Source organism: Budorcas taxicolor, chromosome 9 (assembly GCF_023091745.1).
Source record: "Budorcas taxicolor isolate Tak-1 chromosome 9, Takin1.1, whole genome shotgun sequence".
Lineage (NCBI taxonomy): Eukaryota > Metazoa > Chordata > Mammalia > Artiodactyla > Bovidae > Budorcas > Budorcas taxicolor.
In genome coordinates this window covers 92,727,068-92,751,896 of record NC_068918.1, presented here as the reverse complement: position 1 = coordinate 92,751,896, position 24,829 = coordinate 92,727,068, and the positions used below count along the sequence as shown (strand labels likewise).

General features: G+C 50.7%; 1 protein-coding gene across 1 annotated transcript in view; it reads left to right on the top strand.

The window, feature by feature from the left end:
* Nucleotides 1–24,829, top strand: part of RPS6KA2 (ribosomal protein S6 kinase A2) — a 223,538-nt gene that overhangs the window by 16,697 nt on the left and 182,012 nt on the right. Inside the window, exon 2 of the mRNA XM_052645466.1 lies at nucleotides 21,980–22,238. The gene's annotated coding sequence lies outside the window, so the exon portion shown is untranslated. The remainder of the gene's footprint in view (nucleotides 1–21,979; nucleotides 22,239–24,829) is intronic.

Sequence of the window (24,829 nt, the reverse complement as noted above, 5' to 3'; positions counted from 1 at the left end):
CTGGTCTCCAGGCCTGGGTTACAGCCTGGGAGCTACCTCTGCCCCCAGGGGAGCCATCTGAGGGTAAGGAGGAGGCACCAGGATGGAAGCTGTGGTCTTTCTGTAATTCACACCCCGTCACTTCCGCTCTGTTCTCTGTGCTGGCTTCCACCTGTTGAAAGCACATCCCTAGGTCCAGCCAGAAGCAAGGGGAGAGGGTTATATAAGCAGGTAAGTGCCAAGGGGCAGGGATCATTGGAGGCACCTCAGAGGCTGCCCGGGTAACTCCTGCTTAAGACAGGAATTAATAATTTCATGGGGAAAGAGGAGAGGAAGAAAGATCACAGCTGACATCTTCCTTAGAAATCATGTTTCCATGGTTTTTTTTTTTTTTTTTTTACAATAATAGCGTGGATAAAGAAATGTCATTTTAGGAAATTCCTTTAAACCAGTTTAGTCTGCTTCGAGTCTCTTCCTCCCAAGTTAGCAAGGGCTGCCCACAAATTCAGTCCCCATCATTCACTGTTTTCCTCTTCACATTCCCATCCCAAACCCCCTCAGGAAACTCCATGGCGTCTTGAACGAGCCAGAATACGTGGGGAGGGCTGTCCTCTCTGGTCAGACCTGGAGGGGAAGGCGCACAGCTCACCTCCCAGTGCAGACCGAATGAGGGAGGAGGTGACAGAGAAGCCCCATCCCACGAGCGCCACATCGGCCAGCGGCCCACTGACTCCGCGTGGAGGGGTGGGGTGGCTGCAGGGGATGTGGCCACGTGCAGGCCTCGGGGAAGAACCGGGCAAGTCACCCTTCCGGGCAGTGAGCCTGGGACTCGAGTCTCCTGGGAGCGTGCGTTCTGCATTGCACATCAGGGTGTTGGGGCCTCGGCCTGCCTGTTCGTGGGCTTGGCGCGTGTGAGCCGCCCGGAAGGCTGAGGCTCGGCCAGCAGGCGTGAGGGCCATGCCCCCGGAGGCGGGTGCTCCTGGGAGCACCAGGAATGTTCACTGGAAGGAGCAGGTCCATCCCTATCGTAAACACTTTCTGTTAGAGTAGCTGGTGCGATCACTAGTGTCCTGGGTGGCCCAGCACCGTCCAGATGCCCAGACTGCGCCCAGCGCGAGATGGCTCGTGTTCGGACACTCAGTGACCTGGGGCGAAGACAGCCACGGTCAGGCTGGGAGCAGCGGCTTCTCGGGGCTGAGCCGGTCTGCGAACCTGGGGCAAAGTTCGAGGGGCCCACAGAGGGAGGAAACGGGGGGGATTTGTGTCTCTACTTTCCATCCCGGGCTGTGGGCGGCCTCCTCTCTCTGTGTAGTCTGCGGTTTGTCCAGCCGTTCCGGGAGCTCTTCCTGGTGGCTGTCTGGTTTCACGTTCCGGGATACGTCCTCCAAATCTGTCTGTCCCTCTGGCCCTCCGGGGCCCCACCTCCCGAGTGCTGTCTGCGTCCGTCCGTCAGTGTTCAGTGGGTTGGTCACTCACGTCCCAGACATCTCCCTGACTCCCACGGAAGATCCTGCGGGGTTCACACGAAGTGTTCTGGATTCTGCATCAGGACCTTCTGAAGGTCGTCACATTCACCGATGGAGTGGAAGGTGTGGTTCCCCCAAGAGCCGCTTATGACGAGCTGTTAAGTCGGCCTCTCTCTTGAGCACGTGCTTCTGCATTTTCACAGTGGTAGGACTGCAGTGAGCTCTTTTTGACCCACCCGTAAAGTACTGTGCATTCCTCTGGCGTATTTGGTTGACTCAGTGACATGAGATCTGACCTGTGAGCTGTTCTGTGCAGAGGTCTGAGGGTTTTAGATTTTACACACATGCACACACCGCAAAAGATGTTAATATATATTATTAACAAATTCAACTTCTGTTAAAATTTTAATATATATTATTGATAGTGTATAGTGACAGTGTTAGTCACTCAGTCGTGTCCGACTCTTTGTGACCCCATGGACTGTAGCCCGCCAGGCTCCTCTGTGCATGGGATTCTCCAGGCAAGAATACTGGAGTGGGTTGCCATTTCCTTCTCCAGGACATCTTCCCAAGCCAGGGATCAAACGCAGCTCTCCCACACTGCAGGCAGACTCTTTACCTATTGAGCCACCAGGGAAACCCATATTATTAATAAATTCAACTTATTTTATTAAAACAAAATAACAGGACAACAAGCTATTTTCCTTGAGTGTGTATCTTGAGTAGTTTTTAATCTTCATATTAAAAAATGTTAATGTGGTAAAATACACATAACATAAAATTTGACAATGCTTTGGCCACCTGATGCAAAGGGTCGACTCACTGGATAAGACCTTGATGCTGGGAAAGATTGTGGGCAGGAAGAGAAGGGGGACGCAAACAATGAGCTGGTTGGATGGCAACACCGACTCAGTGGACATGGGTTTGAGTGAACTCTGGGAGAGAGTGGAGAACAGAGATGCCTGGTGTGCTGCAGTCCATGGAGTCACAGAAAGACTGACACAACCCAGCCACTGAACAACGAGCAACAAAATGTACTGTCTTCACCATTTTCAAGTATAGGATTCAGTGGTATTCAGTTGAGTTCAGTCACTCAGACGTGTCCAACTCTTTGCAACCCCATGGACTGCAGCACGCCAGGCCTCCCTGTCCATCACCAACTCCCAGACTTCACTCAAACTCATATCCTTCAAGTCAGTGATGCCAAGCAACCATCTCATCCTCTGTCGTCCCCTTCTTCTCCTGCCTTCAGTCTTTCCCGGCGTCAGGGTCTTTTCACATGAGTCAGGTCTTCGCATCAGGTGGCCACAGTATTGGGGTGTCAGCTTCAGCATCAGTCCTTCCAATGAACACCCAGGACTGATCTCCTTTAGGATGGACTGGTTGGATCTCCTTGCCGTCCAAGGGACTCTCAAGAGTCTTCTCCAATATCACACTTCAAAAGCATCAATTATTTGGTGCTTAGCCTTCCTTATAGTCCAACTCTCACATCCATACATGACCACTGGAAAAACCATAGCCTTGACTAGACAGACCTTAGTCGGCAAAGTAATGTCTCTGATTGTTAATATGCTGTCTAGGTTGATCATAACTTTTCTTCAAGGGAGCAAGCATGTTTTATTTTCATGGCTGCAGTCACCATCTGTAGTGATTTTGGAGCCCCCCAAAATAAAATCTGTCACTGTTTCCACTATTTCCCCATCTATTCGCCATGAAGTGATGGGACCAGATGACATGATCTTAGTTTTCTGAATGTTGAGTTTTAAGCCAACTTTTTTATTCTCCTCTTTCACTTTCATCAGGAGGCTCTTTAGTTCTTCTTTGATTTCTGCCATAAGGGTGGTGTCATCTGCCTATCTGAGGTTATTGATATTTCTCCTGGCAATCTTGATTCCAGCTTGGGCTTCATCCAGCCTGGCATTTCCCATGATGTACTCTGCATATAAGTTAAATAAGCAGGGTGACAATATACAGCCTTGATGCACTCCTTTCCCGATTTGGAACCAGTCTGTTGTTCCATGTCCAGTTCTAACTGTTGCTTCTTGACCTGCATACAGGTTTCTCAGGAGGCAGGTCAGGTGGTCTTGTATCCCTATCTCTTGAAGAATTTTCCACAGTTTGTTGTGATCCGCACAGTCAAAGGCTTTCGAGTAGTCCATAAGGCAGAAGTAAATGCTCTTCTGAAATTCTCTTGCTTTATCGATGATCCAGCAGATGTTGGCAATTTGATCTCTGGTTCCTCTGCCTTTTCTAAATCCAGCTTGAACATCTGGAAGTTCATGGTTCACGCATTGCTGAAGCCTGGCTTGGAAAATTTTGAGCATTACTTTTCTAGCATGTGAGATGAGTGCAATTGTGTGGTAGTTTGAGCATTCTTTGGCATTGCCTTTCTTTGGGAGTGAAATGAAAACTAACCTTTTCCAGTCCTGTGGCCACTGCTGAGTTAGTGGTATTAAGTGTATTCATATTGCTGTCCAAGCATGGTCCCCGCCCTTTCCTCGGGCATCCTTTCTGCAGGTAGAACTGAATCTCTGCGCCTTTTAGACCATTACTCCCCATCTACCTCCCCCAAGCCCGGCAGCCACCCTCTGCTTTGTATCTTGGAATCTGATGGCTCTTCACACAGGTGGGGCCACAGGGTATTCGCCCTTCTGTGATGGATTGACTTCACTGAGAGTAAAGTCCCCAGTGGTCATCCATGTTGCAACAGGTGTCAGAATTTCCTTCCTTTTTGAGGCTGAATAACAGCCCACTGGATGCACTTTTGTTTATCCGCCCCCTCTGTCCATGGGCATGCGTGGCTTCCCCCTTTGACTGTTGTGAATAACTGCTATGAATGTGGGCGAGCAGATGTCTCTTTGGAACTCTGCTTTCAGTTCTTTGGGGGCATATATCCAGAAGTGGGATTTCTCGATCATATAATAATTCTATGTTTCACTTTTTTTAGTAACTTCCATACCATTTCCAGAGCAGCTGGACCATTTTACATCCCCCAGTTCTGCTCGGGAGCTCCAGCGTCTCTGCGTCCTCACCAGCACTGTTGTTTCCTGTTCTTATTATAGCCATTCCACCAGGTGTGAGGTGGGGCTTCCCATGTGGCTTTGACTAACATCTCTCTAATGATTAATGACGTCGAGCATCTTTTTATGCTCGTTTGGCCGTTTCTATATCTTCTTTAGAAAATTTATTCTCATATCTCACAAACGAAAATAAAACATACTGGCATTTTAAAATAATATTTTCCAGCGTTTCTAGAGATCTGACAAGTGTCAGAGTCAGATACCTGACCGGCCACTAAATGGAACATTACTGACGTCAGCAGGAATGTGGGCTGGTTCGGAAACCGTGGGCAGCATTTAAAGAGAGCCCTCTTGGCCCCTGTCCCCGGGAGGATGCCCCATGACCTTCTGTCTCTGACTCACTGGGGACCATGCTGAGCTGTAGTGGATGAGGGTGACCCAGGCGTGCCTTATGGAGTGAGCCTGCAATTTTAGACACGAACCTCTGACCAGAGTCCAGCCTTTTCCTTCCGTTGCTTCTGGATCAATCAGCCGGAAGAAGATTACCTTTCAATGACTTTTCTATTTTGGGATCACTAATCACTGCTCTTTCCAGCTCACAGGCCCACGGGAGGATGCAGTGGACAATGGGCCCTCGTGAAGTGTGTCGCTCTGATTTAAGCCATACGCGTGCAGTCGGGCACAGCACCCTGACTCAAGGCAGATCCTCAGGACTGGGTATTTCGTCTCTGAGTTTTCCCCAGTGGTGGCCAGGCTGCCCCAGCCACGTGGACTCACTGGCCCTGTTCTGACTCGCTTCTGCTTCTGCAGAAGCTCACTCAGCTTCGTCTGCTGACCTGGGGACAAAACCAACTTAGTCCCCAAGCAAGGCTGGGAACAGGGCTTCCCTGGTGGCTCAAACGGTAAAGAATCTGCCTGCAGTGCAAGAGATCTGGGTTTGATCCCTGGGTTGGGAAGCTCCCCTGGAGTAGGGAATGGCAACCCACTCCAGATTCCTGCCTGGAGAATCCCATAGACAGAGGAGCCTAGCAGGCCTCAGTCCAAGGGGCCGCAGAGTCAGGCACGACTGCGCAACACTTTCACCTTCAAGGCTGGGAGGCGAGGGAGGCGCTTTCCACGTCACTCTGCATGCCTCCAGCTCACCGGGAGATTTCAGAAAGAAACTTCATGTCTCTGGCCTTGTCCTGGGTGCGGCTGGGCCGGTCCTGGAGTCTCCAGTGTAAATGTGGTTCTGAATGCATCTGTGCTTCTGCTTGGTTTCAGCACTCAATTTTTCCCATATGTTTAGTCTGATTCTCTCCTGGATGAGGATGGCTACCTGGAGGCCTTCTCAGAGGAGAGGCAGACTGAGGTCCTGGAGTTTTTGCTGGAGGTTTTGTCTGGAGTGTTCTTTAGGTTTGATAACCGTGGGTGTAGATGTGTAAGGAAAAGCCCAGTGCCGCTGCAAAGGGCTTATAATACAACCCTTTACTTTGTATGTTGCTGGTTAGTCACTTGGTCCTGTCCGACTCTTTGCAACCGCATGGACTGCAGCTTGCCAGGCCTCCCTGTCCCTCACCATCTCCCGAAGTTTGCCCAAGTTCACGTCCATTGAGTCGGTGATGCCGTATCCAGCCATCTCATCCTCTGTCATCCCCTTCTCCTCCTGCCTTCAATCTTTCCCAGCATCAGGGTCTTTTCCAATGAGTCAGCTCTTAGCATCAAGCGGCCACAGTATTAGAGCTTTAGTTTCAGCATCAGTCCTTCCAGTGAAATTCAGGGTTGACTGCCTGTAGGATGGACTGGTTTGATCTCCTTGCAGTCCAAGGGACTCTCAAGAGTCTTCTCCAGCACCAGTTGTGGACGCCCTGACTTGAGTGCCCCATAAATGTGCCCACGGTGTGTGTGCCTGAGGACAGACCCCCCAGGGGCCTCCTTCATCTGCCGGTCTCATCGTGGCCGGTTTCTCTGTGCCCCTGGTGTGGCTGTGTCAGGAGACCCACGGGACGGCACACGTGACGGCACAGCAAGGCCTGGAGGCAGAGGAGAGCGGGCCTTGGAGACGTGCATCAGCTGTGGTTGGGAGAGGCTGTGCCAAAAACAGAAGCTAGAACGTCAGATGAAATAATATGCACTAAGTGCCACGTCAGGCGTGCATGTCTGAGCCGATGGGACAGGACGGGGTGGGGGCAGGGGTGGGGTGGGGGGAGGGGGCGGGCTCTGGTTCTTGCAGATGGGGCCGGGGGTGATGTTATAATGAGGGCTTTGTGCGCCTCAGGGAAGGGCTGCAGAGGAATGCGGAGGAGAGCGCCGGGCGTCAGGGGTGGTAATGCTATACCGTTGTCATAGAAGAGTGGGCACTCTGGCTTAGGTTCGTTCCACTGAGGATTAAAATGGAGCCTTTGTTCCCTGTCGGATGTGGAATCCTGTAGCTCGTGAGTCAGGAATGACCCCAGCCCTACAGGGAGGACATGAAGACCCAGAGAAGTCCGGGCTTGTCAATGTCACACCGCTGTGTGGCTGGGCCATGACTAGACCTTGTTAATGGGCCATGATTTCTACTCATTTACTGCCTTTTTTAGTACACCTGCTATTTGATACACAAGAAGCCAAAAAAGCTAGACTTCACTTAGTTTTTTTATGTGGATAGTGGGGCTCTGGGGATGAAGGGGGAGTCCATGCTCCAGACGTCCGCAAGCATGGAAAGGTCTGTTGGAAACTGATGGGTGCATGCCTTAGCCAGAGGGGACTGCGCCGCAGCCTTGAGTGAAAGGTTGATTTGCCGCGTTCGACTCAGCTTGCCTGCGTTGGTGACCAACCCGTGATCCGCGTGGTATTTTTAAATACCTGTTTGGTCTGTACCGTTTTGTTGCTTTGTTGACCTAGTGCTGCTCCCAGACCGTCTGGTTCCCTCTGGGTCTGAGCTGAGCAAGCTCTCTTGCATTAAAGAGCTCCCCGAGGCTGCTGGCCTGGACCGTCACAGCCAGCACCCTGTCACCGGATGGCCGTGAGGCGGTGACCCTTTGGCCCTGCCTTCCTCGGCCCAGCTCGGCCAGTGAGGTTTGTGTGGCCCAGAGGAAGCAGAAATGCCCGGACGAGCCAGGTGCCCCCACGCCCACCATAACCCCTGGGCACCCGGGGCTTGGGAACTGTTGTCCCAGCCCAGCTGGCCTTGTGGTCCAGCCCAGCGGCAAGAGAGAGGGCCATGAACACCCCACAGAACTCTTGGCAGAGGGAGGGGAGATGCTTGCCCTGAGACCCGTCGGGAGGAGCATCCTTGCTGGAACCCAACGCTCTCCGGGTCCTGGGGGCGACGTGAGCAGGTCCCAGCCCCGCAGGCTGCTCTGCGAGGCCGTGAAGGTCGGTGAAGCCTGTGACCTGGGCTCCTGTCCGTGGCAAGACAGATGCGATACTGTGGCTGCGAAGGGAAACCCTCTTTGCCGGGTGAGTCCATGACCACACCCGGCATCTCTCCTTTTCCTGATGACCCTCCCAACCCCACCAGTCCAAAGTCTTGGATCTTCAGCCGAAATTTGGCTTTAGAATCAGATCAGCATTTGAGTCCTGACTTTGCATTTACTATCTGTGAAGTGACTCACTTTCTCTTAGTCTCCACTTCTTGCTCTCGGAAGTGAAGCCTCCGACCCTGGGGCGGGCATGAGGATTCTGTGGTTTAGGGAGAGAGGAGCCTGCCCTGTGCCCCCTGCATCTGGCATGTGCTGTCAGCTGGAATGTTTTCTCTTTTTCTAGCCCAGCCACCACGGGAATAACCTCCCACAAATACCACGGAACAGGCTTATTTCCTTATTCTGTGGGGTCTAGTATAATATACAAAATTGTAATTTTTATTTAGAAATAGTCAGACTTTGGGGAATTTAATGTGACTCGGCCTGATAATTTTTACCCCATTCAAAATTACCTACAGCCTTGCAATTCCTGTTCTTAAACAAGTAAAACACAATGAAACAAAATAAACAGAAGTGGGCGAGTGTGTGCATAAATATTTGAGTGTGTGTTTGTGTGTGAGTGTGTGTGTATGTGTGTGTGTGTTTGTGTGTGTATGTGTGTGAGTGTGTGTGAGTGTGTTTGTGTGTGTGTTTGTGTGTGTGTTTGTGTGTCTGTGTGTATGTGTATGTGTGTGTGTGTTTGTGTATGTATGTTTGTGTGTGTCTGTGTGTGTGAGTGTGAGTGTGTTTGTGTGTGTGTGAGTGTGTGAGTGTGTGTGTGTATGTGTGTGTTTGTGTGTGTGTGAGTGTGTTTGTGTGTGTGTGTGTGTCTGTGTGTATGTGTATGTGTGTGTTTGTGTATGTATGTTTGTGTGTGTGTGTGTGTGTGTGTGTGTGTGTGTTAACAATACCTCGAGGACAGGCTTGGAAGCCGTTTTTAAAGCTCACTTTTGATCCTGAACATCTGGATGAGCAGTTCTAAGTACATTTTATTCTTAAGTGAACACTCCAAACATTGGCCACGACCAGCTTCCAAATTGTGTTTATTTTCCATTTTCTGGGGGCACTGGGCTTGGTAGGAAGAGGCACGATGGATTGTTGCCAGAGCTTACTCAGAGCAACAGCCAGTAGAGAGGAAAACAGAAGCATCGTGATGCTGTTCACTGTGGCCTTGGAAGCTGGGCGAACAAGGGAACTTGAATCCAGTTCAAGCGTGATGCTAAAGAGAGTGGCCTGGGCCATTTGCTACGTGCAGATGGACAAGTGAGATGCCAAGAGTTCTAACAAGTCTCGTCTACAAAGTTTACAAAGCATTTTCAACCATTACCGAGCTTTCCAGAAAACCTGCGAGTTGGATGGAGCTTGTTCTGCTTTACAGGCAATAAAACGGCCTCATCACGCGTCCAGGCGGTGCATTGAAAGGCCCACCGCTCACGGAGCGCCAGCTCAGAGCTTAAGCGCAGGCCTGGACACAGACTCTCCGGCCACGCTTCTGGCGCCAGGTTCTCCCTCCAGCAGCGACTGCGCTCCCCCGCCGGTTTCCTGGGCCCTCAAGCCTGTCGCCTGGCCGTGTCCCCGCATTGTCTACGGGGACCCTCCGCCCTGGGCCTGCCTTTCAAAGTCCTTCCAGGAGGAGGGGAGGACCCCCAGCACTGGCTTCTCCACCAGGTGCTACTCTGGGTGACCCAGGTTCCTCGAGGGACCATGGGAATCATTATTCTAACCGCCTAGAGAGGAGGTTCCCGTTTTGGAGCAGCCGTGGTAAAGGGTGTGCCCCTTTCATGCCTCCCATTCTCCGAGGCACCCCTGGAGCGCCCCTCGATGTGGTGGGGAAGCTGCCCTGCCTCTGTGTCTGCAGGGATGACCTCGAGTTTGGAGGGGTGAGCGGCAGGGCCTCTGAGCATTGTGGCTGCAGACCCAGAGGCGCCTCCTGCCCCCCACGCTGTCTTTTCACAGAGTCAGCAGCTCCTCGGCGAAGCCTCGCATCCCAGAGTGAAGACCTCAGTCTTGCAGGCGAGTCCAGAGAGGGTGGCGGTGCGTCAGTTTCCGTTTCTGGACGGTGTTTCGGTTTGGATGCCTGGTGAGGAAGCGGCGGACGAGGCGCCTTTCTGTTAATGTGCTGAGTTCTACTCTCCTCGGGCTGCCATAGCAGAGTGCCTTCGACTGGGTGGAGAAATCAACAGATTGTATTTTCTCCGGTTCCAGGAGCTGTGAGTCCAAGACTGAGACGTCAGCGGGTGGGTTTCTTCTGGGGCCTCTCTCCTCCGCGGGCGGATGGCCGTCTTCGCGTTGACTCTTCACACACATGTCCCTCGGTGCGCCAGCGTCCCTGGACACCGGGTCGGTGGGGTCAAGCCCACCCTAGGGGCCTCATTTTAACTCAGTCACCTGTTTAAAGACTCGGTCTCCAAATATACTCACATTCTGAGGACCTGAGAGTTAGAACCTCACCGTGTGAATCTGAGGGATGGACACAATTAAGCCCATAACAGTTAATTCGGTTTACCGCGTTTGATGAAATGTTGGATTTATACGCTAAGTCAGAGCGCCCAGGTATGCTACCCGAGTCACGTGTATGTACCCCTGATGCCGTGTCTGGTTACACGCACGTGCACTCAATGATGCCCAGCGTCACCCCGATTTCCTACTTGTCCTCACGTGTGTGCTGAGTCCAGCGAGCCAGGCAGCTCAGGCGGTTCTGCACAGGGGTGGGTGGCTCCAGGTGGAATAGTCGTCCACCTCTCGTCCTTCCATTAAGTACTCAGTCTTCTCTTTGTATTTCACATTTGGATCTTTCCATATTTCTGCATCCTCAGAACTGGTGTTAATTAACTGGTGTTGATACATAAACAACTCATAATGCTGAGGTAACCTTTCTCAACATGAAAACATGGGGTTGGGCTTGCAGGCAGAGCTGTGCCTACAACCCCAGAAGGCAGACAACCCACTGGAGCCCTGTCACTTGCAATCTGACGAGCCTCCGTATCTCCAGCGCAAACCATCTCCCACCACCCCTGCATCCGATGTGCCCCTTGCCTGCCAGCTGAAGGCTACATACCTCCCACAAAGGCTGTCACCCCACCTTTGCAGCACATCTTAGAGAGACCCCTTCCAGAAAGAGGGGGACCAAAGAATTAATTTCACGTGAAGCAATGACTCGTACGCCTCTGATAATCTTAAAAGAGAAAAAAGTAATCTGGTAAGATCTAAGGCATTTCTGATTTTTAGGTAGTGAATACTTTGAAACAGAGAAACATCCATAAGATGATAAAGAAAGTCTGCCTTCACTCACTTAAGCAACACTGAGTCAGGAACGAGGCTGATTGCCACCTGCCCTGTTAAGGATTCCTGCTGGAGGAAAACAGCCCGAAGGAGTGCTTTAATCCTTGCTTAGTGTGCAATCAAGGAATCCTCAAAACTGGGGGCGATGTGTACGGTCAGCCAGTCCTGCTGGAAGCGGGGGGATGAGTCATGAAGACCTTCACTTTATGACGTGCTCCAGCACCAACTCCAGGCAGGCTGAGGCTAAACAGAGTCATAAAGAGGTGGAAGAAGATGTGGTTAAATATTTAACCAATATTCCAGAATGGGAAAAGGCTTTCTACACCCGTAAGTCAAGGAAAGAATAATCTCACAAAAAGAAGTCGTTTGATTTGACTTACTACAATATTGAGAACTGAATAATTTGATGTGCTGTGCATGCTAAGTCGCTGCAGTTGTGCCTGACTTTGTGACCCTACAAACTGTAGCCCACCAGGTCCTCTGTCCATGGGATTCTCCAGGCAAGAATACTGGAGAATTCAGTATTCTGAATTCAGGTTGCCATGCCCTCCTTCAGGGGATCTTCCCAACCCAGGGATTGAACCCACATCTCTTATGTGTCCTGTATTGGCAGGTGGGTTCCTTATCACTGGCACCACCAGGGATTTCTGAATAATGTGATATTATATGTTAAATTTTATAAATGATAAAGCAGTAGCCTGGGAAAATATACATACATTAACTTTAATAAAGGGATAGTTCCTTAATATATGAGGGACTCTTGGAAAATAATAAGCAAATACTAACTCTCCAATAGAAAAAAAGGGCCCAATGATATGCATATACTTAAAAAAATTACAAACCACCAAATTTTTTAAGCACCAGTTGAACTGTGGTGTTGGAGAAGACTCTTGAGAGTCCCTTGGACTGCAAGGAGATCCAACCAGTCCATTCTGAAGGAGATCAGCCCTGGGATTTCTTTGGAAGGAATGATGCTGAAGCTGAAACTCTAGTACTTTGGCCACCTCACGTGAAGAGTTGACTCATTGGAAAAGACTCTGATGCTGGGAGGGATTGGGGGCAGGAGGAGGAGGGGACGACCGAGGATGAGATGGCTGGATGGCATCACTGACTCGATGAACATGAGTCTGAGTGAAGTCTGGAAGTTGGTGATAAACAGGGAGGCCTGGCGTGCTGTGATTCATGGGGTCGCAAAGAGTTGGACATGACTGAGCGACTGATACTACTGATACACCAGGCTTCCCTGGGTGGCTCAGATGCTAAAGAATTTGGTTGCAGTGAGGGAGACATGGGTTTGATCCCTGGGTTGGGAAGATCCCCTGGAGAAAGAAATGGCAACCCACTCCAGTATTCTTGCCTGGAGAATTCCTTGGACAGAGAAGCCTGGAGAGTTATAGTTCATGGGATTGCAAAGAGTTGGACACAACTGAATGACTAATACTTTTTCACTTTCAATACTGAAATAAATGCAGATTAAAATGGTAAGTGATTTCTGATAGTGCAAATTGGCCCATTTTTAAAGGCAATACTTCCTACTAGTAGGTGTTCATTGACCGATGGGTTTTCACTCTACTAGGGAGTGGAATGGATTCCGCTTTTGGAAAATGACTTGAGATATGCATTATTAACCTCAAAATTTTTGTGACTCTTAACTCAGGATTCCAACTTGTAGGAACATATTCACAGGAAATAGGACGTTAGTTAATGGTCTATGTTTGAGAATACTCCTTACAGTATTATTTTTAACTTAAGAAATATAACAATGGGGAAATGATCAAACTACCCCATAACACGAGGCTATGCGACTATCAGATGCAACCGTTAGAAAGCCTGTGGAAATGCCTGTCACACCACTGGGCTTAAATCTGAACATCCTGTAAATTCTAAGCTCGGTGAGTGTTCTCGTATTATACACTCATGTCATCCGAATTAATCTTTGCAATACTGACCCTTTTGTGATGAAACCATTGATAGAGAAAATAATAGTTCATGCTTCTCCTACAGAACGAATGTTCTTGAGCTAGGGACTGTGTTTATCTCACTTGTATCCCCAGTAAGGATGCTCCCAGCAGGCTCTGTTGTGTGACACAAGTATTTGTTCAACAATCTCTCTCTTTCTTTCTTTCTGACACACACACATACTCACACATACACACACAATGAGATGTAGGCAGACTTACTCCCACACATTGGAAGAGCATAAACCAAAATAATAGTGCTAGTTATGTGAGCAAAATTCTTTCCTTAAAAAAATGGCATTATGATTTTACCCACGGGACTGGGCAGCTGTTGCCTTCTCCAGCATATCTTCCGACCCAGGAATCAAACTGGGGTCTCCTGCCCTGCAGGCGGATGCTTTACCAGCTGGGCTACCACAGAAGGCCACGTTTATGTTTACATCCGACTTATGAAGCAATTTACCCGTTATCAGTCCTGTAAAGGAGCTGCCAGTGGGTTCCTGGATTCTAGTGGCAGATATTAACCCACTGCACGTATCTAGTGCTTTCCAGTGTATAAAACTAACTTCTGAATACTCCTCATCGCCTCGATTCCTTTGATTCAGTCTCTAAGATGAGAGCACAGCCCCCTCTGCCCCAGCGTGTTCCCATGAAGCTGGGATCCAGGAAGCTGGGCCCTGGTCACAGAGTTGGTATAAGAGCCAGGGTGGGTGGGAGGCGGGGCGGCAGCGGGACCCAGACTGGGAGCTCAGTCTGGGCGCTCACCCCAGAGGGGTCCCATCCCTGCCTCGGCCCGTGGTGCCGACCCACCCTCCTGCTTCCACTCACAGCCCTGAAACTAAGAACCCGCCGCACTGGCCGGATGTGAGATGCATATCCATGGCCCCAGTGCCCGTTTAGGAAAGAAGACAAAGCCTGAAAGCTGGGACTTGGTCTCCAGGGTGGTGAAGACAGAAATAAATGTGTCGCCTCTGAAGGAGCTCAGCTCTGCCCTTCTGCGGAGCTGTGAGCTTTCTGCTGACGGCATCTCCGGGAGACAGCCCGGGACGGTGCAGGGTGGTGGGGAGCCACTGGGGGAGGTTTCCAGGGCGATTAGTTTTGTCGGCCTGTGTTTAAAACAAAGACTTCATGACTGGTCTGACTTAATTTCGATTTTGGCTCTTAATTAACAGGGCTGAAATTGGGAACTGGCACTTCTGGTCCTGACTTGTTTCCTTCCCGCGTCATTAGCGCTTCGTCTCCGACATCTGTCCAGTCTGTATTTTCAGCTGATGACGCCGTGGTCCCCACCGGGGTCCCCACAAAGGGCTTTGGTGGCGAGGTTCTTGTGGTCACGTGCGGTGGGGGTGAGGAGGGAAGACAGATGCTCACGTGAAGGGGTGGGGCTTCACGGGAGACTCGCACGTGATCCTGGAAGGGACCGGAGGCGCAATGCTGGCCAAGGGGGCGGGTTTGCAGATCTTCTTTCCAGGAGGTTTAACTGTTTGGTTCAACGTCAGGGATGTAACATCCGGGCTACGAGGCCTGTTTCCAGCCATTCCTGTCTTCCTCTGAGCACGCCTGCATCGCGTGCTGACCAGTGTTTGGGACGGGCGGACAGGGAAAAGCGGCGGAGCCGGCTGAGCTGACGCGGCCCCCACCCCACGATGCCTCACTGCTTCTCCGTCCGAGGGGCAGCCTCTACTCCAGAGCATGCGGCGGGTCCACGTCCAAGGGTGCAGGGGGTCCGAGTCTGTCCACTCCAGTCCCCAAGGACAAGTTCCGGCCACAGCTCTACGCTGGTGTCTTCTCCCCTGCTGTGGGGACGGGGAGACTTAGGGCCTTGCGTTGCAGGGCTCAGCAAACCCGCTGAGATGCTGGAGGTCAGGATCCGCCACATGAAAGCCACAGCCGCTCCCAAACCACCTGGGGAAGCCCCACAGCTGCTGCTCCGCAAGGCTTCCAGGCTGGTCCCAGCGTTGTCTGCTGCCAGAGCCCCTGGGTGGTTCTGTCAGGGTTTCAAGGCACAGCCTCAGGTTTATGGCGCTTCTCTTAAGCAGTTTGCCCTCTTTGTCTAGACCACCTTCAGCTCATCACTTTAAAGCAGGCTCTGAGTTACGGAGATGAGTCTTGTCTGGAGCAGGAGTAACGTGATCAGTCCCCGAGACACAGTGTGTGTGATGATGCCTGGATCGTGCTGGGAAGGGGCCTGGTCCCCAAGTCTTCAGCATAAACCCCCGAGGCCTTGGTCACCTGTGTGCTATGGCCTGTTGGGAGAATTGGTGAGACTCTGCGTGAGCTGTTAGCAGAGTGATGGACACAGAGCAGATACCCAGTGCTGCTGCATGTGGTTAATCCGGGATGGGTTAATCTGATGCTGGGAAAGGTTGAGGACAGGAGGGGAAGAGGGCAACAGAGGATGAGATGGTTGGATGGCATCACTGACTCAATGGACATGAATTTGAGTAAACTCCGGGAGTTGGTGACGGACAGGGAGGCCTAGCATGCTGCAGTCCATGGGGTCGCAAAGAGTTGGACACGACTGTGTTATAGAACAAGAGATCTGGGGCAACCTTCTTGGTTGCTCCTTGTCTGCCTCAAATTACACTTGAGTCAGAAATCAGCCTTGGAGAGAGGAGTCAGCCCTTCCCAGCCTGCCTGTGGCTGAACTGCTTCCCGGTTCTGGCGTGCTCCGTCGTGAGAGATCTCAGGAATCTGCGTGACTTCTTGCCTCAAAACCTGCCTTTCCCCACGTCCTTTAGGGATGGAATCTGCTTAAAGATCCGTTTCTTCCTCCTGACCCCCGTGTGCACACCCTTCTCCGACAGGACGCAGCTCTGTGTGTGGTTCCCGCCCTGGGATCCCTTGCCGTGAGCTTCCCGGGGCCTTGATACAGCTCCCAGGGTGTAGTCTTTCGGCACAGGAAATGAGGGCTATTATCGTTAGGCATACTGGAGCCTCATCTATGCCATCATTTGGTGAACTGACATTTTTTGTTGTTGAAATGTCTTTGTCCCTCCTAGTATATATTTAAAGCTTCCCTAGAGTTGTTTTTTCCCAGAAAATCTGCAGTGGTGGGGTGAACTGTTTGTCGCCGAGCATTCGCTCAGCACGGGGACGCTGGTCCCGCTGCCCAGCTCTGCTCCTTATTCTGTTTCTCTAAACTGGAAGTGACACCTCGCCCGCGCAGTGCGTCTCACATCCCATGATGACTTTTTAAAAAATTATATTCAAGCGAAGTTGATTAACAATGCTGTGTTTAATTTCTGCTGTACAGAGAAGTGATTCAATTATGTATATACATTCTTTTTCATATTATTCTCCATCATGGTTCATCACAGGGTATTGAAAATAGTTTCCATGCTATAGAGTAGGACCTTGTTGTTTATCCATCCTATATGTAATACTTTGCGTCTGCTAATCCCAAACTCCCAATACCCTCTCCTCTCCACATTTCCCCCGTGGTAACCACAAGTCTGTGAATCTGTTTTTGTTTTGTAGACATATTCATTTGTGCCGTATTTTAGATTGCACCTGTCCTTCCCTGGTGGTTCAGACGATAAAGCGTCTGCCTACAATGCGGGAGCCCTGGCTTCAGTCCCTGGGTCGGGAAGATCTCCTGGAGAAGGGAATGACAACCCACTCCAGTATTCTTGCCGCCACCTCCCCCGCCCCACCCCCCAAAAATGCGGCTCAAAGAAGTATTTCCTGGAGAAGGAAATGGCAACTCACTCCAGTATTCTTGCCTGGAAAATCCCATGGATGGTGGAACCTAGTAGGCTACAGTCCATGGGGTCGCAAAGAGTCGGACACGACTGAGCAACTTCACTATAAGTGATATCATAGGACACTTGTCTTTCTGACTTACTTCACTCAGAAGGATGATCTCGGGGCCCATCCGCGTTGCTGCAGGTGGCTTTGTCTCCTTCCTTTTAATGACTGAGTAATATTCCATTGTGCACGTATTTCCCACATGTTTATCCATTCATCTGTCGATGGACATTTAGGTTGTTTTTTTGTCTTGGCTATTGTGAATAGTGCTGCTATATACATGTATCTTTTCAAATTATAGTTTTGTCTGGATATATGCCTGGGAATGTTATTGCTGGATCATATGGCAACTCTACTTTTAGTTTTTTAAGGAACAAAGGAACCTCTGTGTCGTTTTCCTTAGTGATGGCATCAATTTACATTCCCGCCAGCAGAGTAAAATGAAATTGAAAGTGGCTCAGTTGTGTTCAACTCTTTTCAACCCCATGGACTGTAGCCCGCTAGGCTCTTCTGTCCATGGGATTTCCCAGGCAAGAATACTGGAATGGGTTGCCATGCCCTCCTCCAGGGGATTTTCCCAACCCAGGGATCAAGCTCCTGTCTCCCACATTGCAGGCAGGTTCTTTACTGTCTAAGCCACCAAAGAGGGTTCCCTTTTCTCCACATCCTCTCCAGCATTTATTGTTTGTAGACTTTTTTGATGCTGGCCATTCTGACTGGTGGGAGGTGATACCTCGTAGTTTTGATTTGCATTTCTCTAATAATTAGCAACGTTGAGCATCTTTTTGTGTGCCTACTGGCCACCTGTCTGCCTTCTTTGGAGAAATGTCTATTTAGGCCTTCTGCCCAGCAGTGATGACTCCTGAGGCCCAGGGCCCGATGGCCCTGCTTTGCAGCCTCGAGCCCACCTTCCGTCTGTTGTCTCATTGGCTCATCCCCTCCCCCTACGAGGTGGTTATTCCCGTGGTGCAGGTGAGAAATTAGGAACTCGAAGCTTTAAGCTCTTGCCAGAGGTCATGGAAGGAGTTAGTGACTCAGATCCTGGTCCTAAGAGCAGAGCAGCTGTCCCATCCTCTTTTTTCACTCAGTCAAGGCCTCACCAAGCACAGATGCGAACGAGAGGAACTCTGAGTGCCGTCTTACCAGGGCGTTTGCCCACACCATTGGATATTGGTCAGCAGCTCTTGGGAGGGGCTGTATCTTCTTGGACAAAGAGGGTTGTGAGGTTCTGGAATGTTCCAGACTGTACCAGAGCCTGTGTTCTGGGTCAGGACCACCCTCCTGCACATCCTGCCTGGCTCCACGCTGAGCTGCATCCAGGGATGAGCAGAGGCGATGTTCTCTGCGGCCTGTTCTGGACATCGTGGTGCGCTGGCCTTCAGCTGGGGGTGCAAACGGCTTGTTATCCTCTCAGCCTAAATCCAGAGCTCTGTGAAATCAGGCCTCACACTACTGTCTCCCAACCTTTCTCCTGATCACCGAGCCGGGGTGCTGGGCCTCGGGAGCATTACGTGAGCGCTGATTGAACTGCTCCGTTCTGTGCCGATCAATACACATTAGCTGAGTTCAGCCTCCTGTGCTCAGCTCTATTTTAAGCAACTTGCAGCCTCTAATTCAGGAAGCACACAATCAGGGGACACACACCATGTCTGAGTCACACCTTGGAAGGTGTAGGGTGCACGAGTTGCACCTGGGCTCATGGCAGTGTGGACCATGGAGGAGCCACCCATGCTGGGAAGAAGAGCGTCTCTCGTTAGGTTGAAATAGAGGGCACCTGGAGGACAAGCGTACAGATGAAGAAAGGACCAGACACCCCTCTCAGGCCAGCCAGCCCCCCTCCCCTCCCACAGGCCACGGACACCCTGAGCACTGTGTGTCCTAAAGCATTCCGCCTGTTTCTGGAGTTCATGCCAGTGGAGCCCCCCTGAGCCCTGCCCGTGACGTCTCTCTTTTGCTCACCCTCACATTCAGGAGGGGCTCCGGGTCGCTGTGCCTGGAGTTCATGCCAGTGGAGCCCCCCTGAGCCCTGCCCGTGACGTCTCTCTTTTGCTCACCCTCACATTCAGGAGGGGCTCCGGGTCGCTGCGCCTGGAGTTCATGCCAGTGGAGCCCCCCTGAGCCCTGCCCGTGACGTCTCTCTTTTGCTCACCCTCACATTCAGGAGGGGCTCCGCGTCGCTGCGCCTGGTGGACGCCTCCTGTTCCCTCTGTTGCTGTCCTGTCTGCTCTGCCCCGGGGTGTATGTTCCTTGTCCCTTCCACCATGACAGGCCGTTTCCAGCACCAGGCAACTTCCCGAGCTTGTCTCTGAGCGTCACATTCTATATGGTGGACGTGGTCCACGGTCCTGAGCCACGGGGTTCTTGCTTTCCAGACTGGCCAGTTTACTCTCTGATCAGCCAGTTGTTCTGCACTCTTGCCAACTCTGAGTGAAAGCAGGATATGAATAGCTGTGAGCAATTTTAAGTTATAGTAAGAAAGAAATATGGATCTTTTGGAGAGTTTTTTTTACATGCTCACTTGTGTGAAGTGAATAACAAACAGAATCTCTCTTGTCCAACCTCCCATCGCCTGCCCACCAGTCTAACCGGTGCTTGGTGCTGGCCTTTCTGCAGGGCGTGCAGTCAGTCCACAGCTCCGGGCTGCACGGCCACGGCCAGGGCCAGGGTGGAATCGTCCAGCAGGCTGGCGTGGCTCAGCCCCGCCAGTGAACTGACCAGCTTGCCGAAAGCCACCCGCACTGGCTCCCTAACCTGTCAGCGCTGGTTATGCCCCCGCTTTGTTTACTGTAGGTGTGAACACTGTCCCTGAGATCTGACGCTTCTTAGAGTAACTCGGTGTCACGCTGAGTGGGCGGCGTGTTTCTGTTCTTAGTGGGCTGGAAATAATAGTGCCTCATGCAGTAGTGTGACCTGAGGTTCATGAGCTGCGATAGTTGCTTACTACAAATGAGTGAACTTTGAGTAGAGAGACGAGAAAGCCTTGTCTACGGAAGGAAAATTGAATACTCTGGAAACAGCCAACACGAATGAACAGAGGTGAGAACTGCTCCTGAAAAGGTTGAGCGAGATCCCTGTAAAATCTGGGGAGGAGACCTGCAATTCATTCTGGGGGTGCTTTGCAAAGTTAGTTTAAATTCTCCCCCATTCCGTTCTTGGGGAGAATGAATACGTGTAAACATATGGCTGAGCCTTTGCTTCCACCTGAAACCACCAAGGCATTGAAATCTGCTGTAACGTATGCTCAGCCGCTCAGGCATAGCCGTCTCTTTGTGACCCCATGGACTGTTGTCCTCCAGGCTCCTCTGTCCATAGGATTTTCCAGGCAAGATTACTGGAATGGATTGCCATTTCCTACGCCAATAAAATGAAACGTTAAGACAAATTCCCCCATTCTTCTACTTTGAGAACTCATACCTGGAGATCTCTGGGTGCTGGAAACTGCTGGGGAAAGTACACTTGTCTCCCAGAACGCTGGTTTCACTCTGGTGTTCTCCTCTCATCTCTCCACCCTCGTGTTGCAGGAGAGTGGGACTTGAGCCCAACCCAGCCCCTCATGCCGAGCCCTACTCCCCACTCTGTGGAGGGCAGCAGCTAGTTGGCTCCTGACTTTCTTTTACAGTTGTCAGTCTGGGGATGAGCCTGTGACCTAAACTGGCTTATTAAACTCAGGGTAAAATTCCCCGCTATGTACTCGGTGCTGAGATGCACATGTTTTACATGTTAGCACCACTGAACGTGGAATGCATCTTAGGGTGGGTGGCATCTTCCAGGAGATGAGGCACAAGACTCCACAGTGGGGGCGAGTTCCCACTTTTCACGTTGACGGATGGAGCCCTGGTTCGCTTAGGACTCTCAGGAGAGACGCGTTTACGTTGGGCGGATCTTGTAGATTCCCTGAGAGAGTGGGAAGGAGCCAAGACCTTAAACTGCCGACCCGCTGGCCACAAGTTGAAGCAACATTGACCCTTGGAGCCCCAGTTACTCAAAATGAGGGATCTGTTATTGCTTAAGTCAGCTTGAATGGCTCACAACTGAATATACCCTGTTATGGTCCAGTGTGTGGGGCGTGGTTTTAGCCAAAGAGAAAAATGGACCCATATTCATTAGTCTACCTAGGTCAAAGTCGCTCAGTCGTGTCTGACGCTTTGCGACTCCATGGACTATGCAGTCCGTGGAATACTCCAGGCCAGAATACTAGAGTGGGTAGCCTTTCCATTCTCCAGGGAATCTTTCCAACCCAGGGATCGAACCCAAATCTTCCGCACTGCAGGTGGATTCTTTACCAGCTGAGCCACCAGGGAAGCCCAAGAGTACTGGAATGGGTAGCCTACCCCTTCTCCAGGGGATCTTCCTGACCCAGGAATCTAACTGGCTTCTCCTGCATTGCAGGTGGATTCTTTACCAACTGAGCTCTCGGGGAAGCCCTAGTCTACCTAAAATGATTGGCAAATAAATACATACTTTATATTAAAGTAACATATTTGGGGATTTGATCTCATTTTTTCTCTCTTAATTTCCTTTATTTAACCTAACTAAAGGTTTTGAGTTTTTCAGAATAAAAAAAGTTGAATAAAAAGAAAAAAAAAATGCAGTGGGAAAGTAACAGCCCTTGAAGGACAAAGAGGCGTTTTAAATGAGCTCTAACGAGAGCAGTGTTGCCTGGGGGAAATAAGTGATGTCACCACTGGATTTGCCCTGTTCTGGGACGGACTGCCTCTGCAGTCCTGCGCTGACCCCCTGCAGGCGGACGGCCTGGAGGGACTGGGCTCTGTTGCTCTTAGGTCTGGAGGGTCTCTGACCACATGTCCGAGTCACAGGGCGACAGACGCAGAGCAGAAGGTGTGGAGCCTCCCCCTGGGCTCCGGGCCCCGAGGCGTCGGTGCCCCGCAGCTCTGCCCACCCTCTTACCCCTGCACGTGGCTCTCGGCAACATGGAGAGGAAAAGCCACGTGGAAGAAGGTCCATCAGGGAAACATCCTGACGGACCGCACTTCACAAATTCCTGGTAATTTCCTCTCTTAAGAAAATGAGATTCTTTGATGGTAATGTGTGTGGAAACTATCCCTGAGCTCATCCAGTAAAACACCTTGACTTCACAGAGGCTGATAGGCTGAGCGTGATGAAGCAAGCCGTCTATGGTCATAACTGCAGAGCCTGGCTGGTGGTCTCACCCTAACCTCAGCCTCACCGCCCGCACCCCTTCCCAGCTCCTGCGTCCGTGAGGTCTGTGAGTGTGCAAAGGCCTGAGTGTGCAAAGGCTGCATCTGCACGAAGGTGTGCCGTGACCCTCGCACAGCCAGCAAGGGTGCCGCTTCCACACAGTACGCTGTGTGAAGCTTGTGGTGATCTTCACTGCAGGTCAGTAACATTGTCTGCAGAAAAACATCTAGTTTTCAGAAGAGTAAAAAGTGGGTGCGTTATTTTCTATGATTAACACTTTTTTCCCTTTTAGTAGTTTGGAGGCAAACACGTGCTAAATTAGAGGGTATTAAGAACCTTTTTACCCCTGAGTATGGAGAAGTGTTTTTGAAAACTTGACTGATATGGTTGAAGAATAATTCAATTTATAAAAATACAACCTCATTTCACAAGAGATTTTTTTCCTACGAGGGTTCTGCTCATTGTCACAGTGACTGGTGGGGAGGTTGTCTGTGTGACACAGATTGAGACTATTCATGAATTTGGCAAGGCATTACAATCCACAATGGTAAGCGTTTGAAAATGTGTTTCTGTTTGGTGCCACTCCGTTTATTTCTGTTCTTATTATAAACGAGGAAGTTGCATAGTGCCTCTTAGATCTAATGTCATTTATCATTTCTTTCTCCGTTTAGCTCATAAAAATGAACCAAGAGTCACAAATAAAATGCCATTAGCTATTTTCATCAAGTCATAGGAAATCTGTGCAAGGTTGGGTCGTTCTATATTCTGCATGCCTGGCTATTAACAGGAAATCCAGGAAAACATCTGTGTTTCTCTAGGAAGAGAAGGTGGTTGATGCAAGGGCTTCCAGCCTTTCCGGTGCTGATGACAACATGGATTCTGTTCTCGTGCCTGACTCAGGAACCTGGGGGCCTAGCTGGATTGGAGCTCAGACCAAGACTGAGCCTGGTGATTTGATGGGAATGACTTACCTCCTCAGAGAAGACTTTGGAGAAAAGAATGGAGAGTGGACAGCATGGTGGCAAGTTCTGGGGAATGGAGCCCTGCCGCCCACTGTCCTGGCCACACGCAGCCCCACGGGAGCGGGTGTGGCCGAGGCCTCGGAGGCCGGTGTATACTTGGGGAGGCTGGTGTACCGCGAGTGCCTCGTGTGGTCCACGGAAGGTGAGTGTAAGCACAGTGCTTGCTTGTTTAATCAAAGGCAGTGACCGTGGTCCACACTGACCACGACGGGGCTGGAAAACCCTGGAGGAACTCCCGGGCACCAGCGGGCCATGCTGTGACCCCGCGCTGAGCGGCTGCTCCAGGATTTTAGAACAAGGTGCCTAGTGCATTATTGAGTGACATCACCTTCCGCCACGGGGGTGGGCTGTTTATCAAGGACGTGAAGCAGCTCGTCAGGAGCAGAGAGGGGAAAACTTGGTTAAGTCAAGAAACGGTGTCGGGATCCTGGCTGCATTGTCTGAAAGCATCTCCAGGTGCCTTTGGCCAAGTTCCTCAAAGATCACAAGGTGAAGAGGGTTAAAATCCATCTGGTTATATTTAAAGGAAAGCAGACTTACGTTGAAGACCAAGCATTTTCAACCATCCTTCGAGTAAACCCAGTTGGTGTGAATTTCCCAAGAAGAGTTAGCAGTAAAACATTCTTGAAGTTGGGAAGAAAATTGGAATGTAAAATGCACATAATAATAAGTTTCTGGCCAGACGGTTTTTTAAAAATACCAAGTAGAAATGAAAGGATGTAATACCCCAAATGGCCTTTGCTACTAGTACTTTTTAGGGTTTCTCTCTGGGGCAATCCGCAATGATAGCTAGCCCTCCAACTGCTATGTTCCCTGTAGAGAAGGTTCTCCAAGGGCAGTATCCTTCTGGAGCCTCTACCATAACCTTTAACCGTTTCTAAATTCTTTTAGCATCAGTGGCCTTGAAACCCAACAGCAGAAATTAATGAAAATCTAGAGAAAGTGGGCCCTCGCAGGCGGCACTAGTGGTAAAGGACCCGCCTGCCTGTACAGGAGGCAGTGAGACGCAAGCTCGATCCCTGGGTCAGGAAGATCCCCTGGAGGCGGGCACGGCACCTCACTCCAGTGTTCCTACATGGAAATCCATGGACAGAGGAGCCTGGCAGGCTGCTGTCCTTTGGGTTGCAAAGAGTCTGGCACGACTGAAGCGACTTAGCGTGCATGCACGCTAGTGAAAGTGTAACAGTCATGAGAACACGCTTTCAAAAGGCCTCTTGCCCCTGAAATCCGTGCCTGGTCAGCACTTTTGGAGCAGGACAGTGAGGACTGGTCTGGCCCGAGGTGACGCGGGCACCCGAGATAACACACAGCATCGGCTCACACGTGGGTTCCTCGGGAGAGAGTGCTTTCCAATAGGACCAGGGAGAAAGTTCTCAGGAGGTACTCACCTGCTGACAGCCACACTTCCACACTCCTGAAACCACACATCACTGCATACATGATGTCATCATTCCACCAACCAGTAAGACACAACCTGTAAGAACCCTGAGTGGGGGCTGTCGGCATCTCTACGGATTCTAAGCGAGCTTAGTGGCTGCTGGCGTGTCTGCTGTTGCCAGCATTTCAAAGTGACAGTGTGAAGGGCTTCAAGGACGACGTTTGTCTTCGCCCCTCCATGAGATTAAAGCATTCATACTTTTCCTTGGATTTCTTTTGTTATTCTGGGAAGAATTGTCTCCTATTGATAAAGGGTTCTCACGGAGCAGAGAAGTAGCCTAGCGGGCATCACAGCTCCTCCGGAAGGTTAGAAATACGATGAATCGAGTG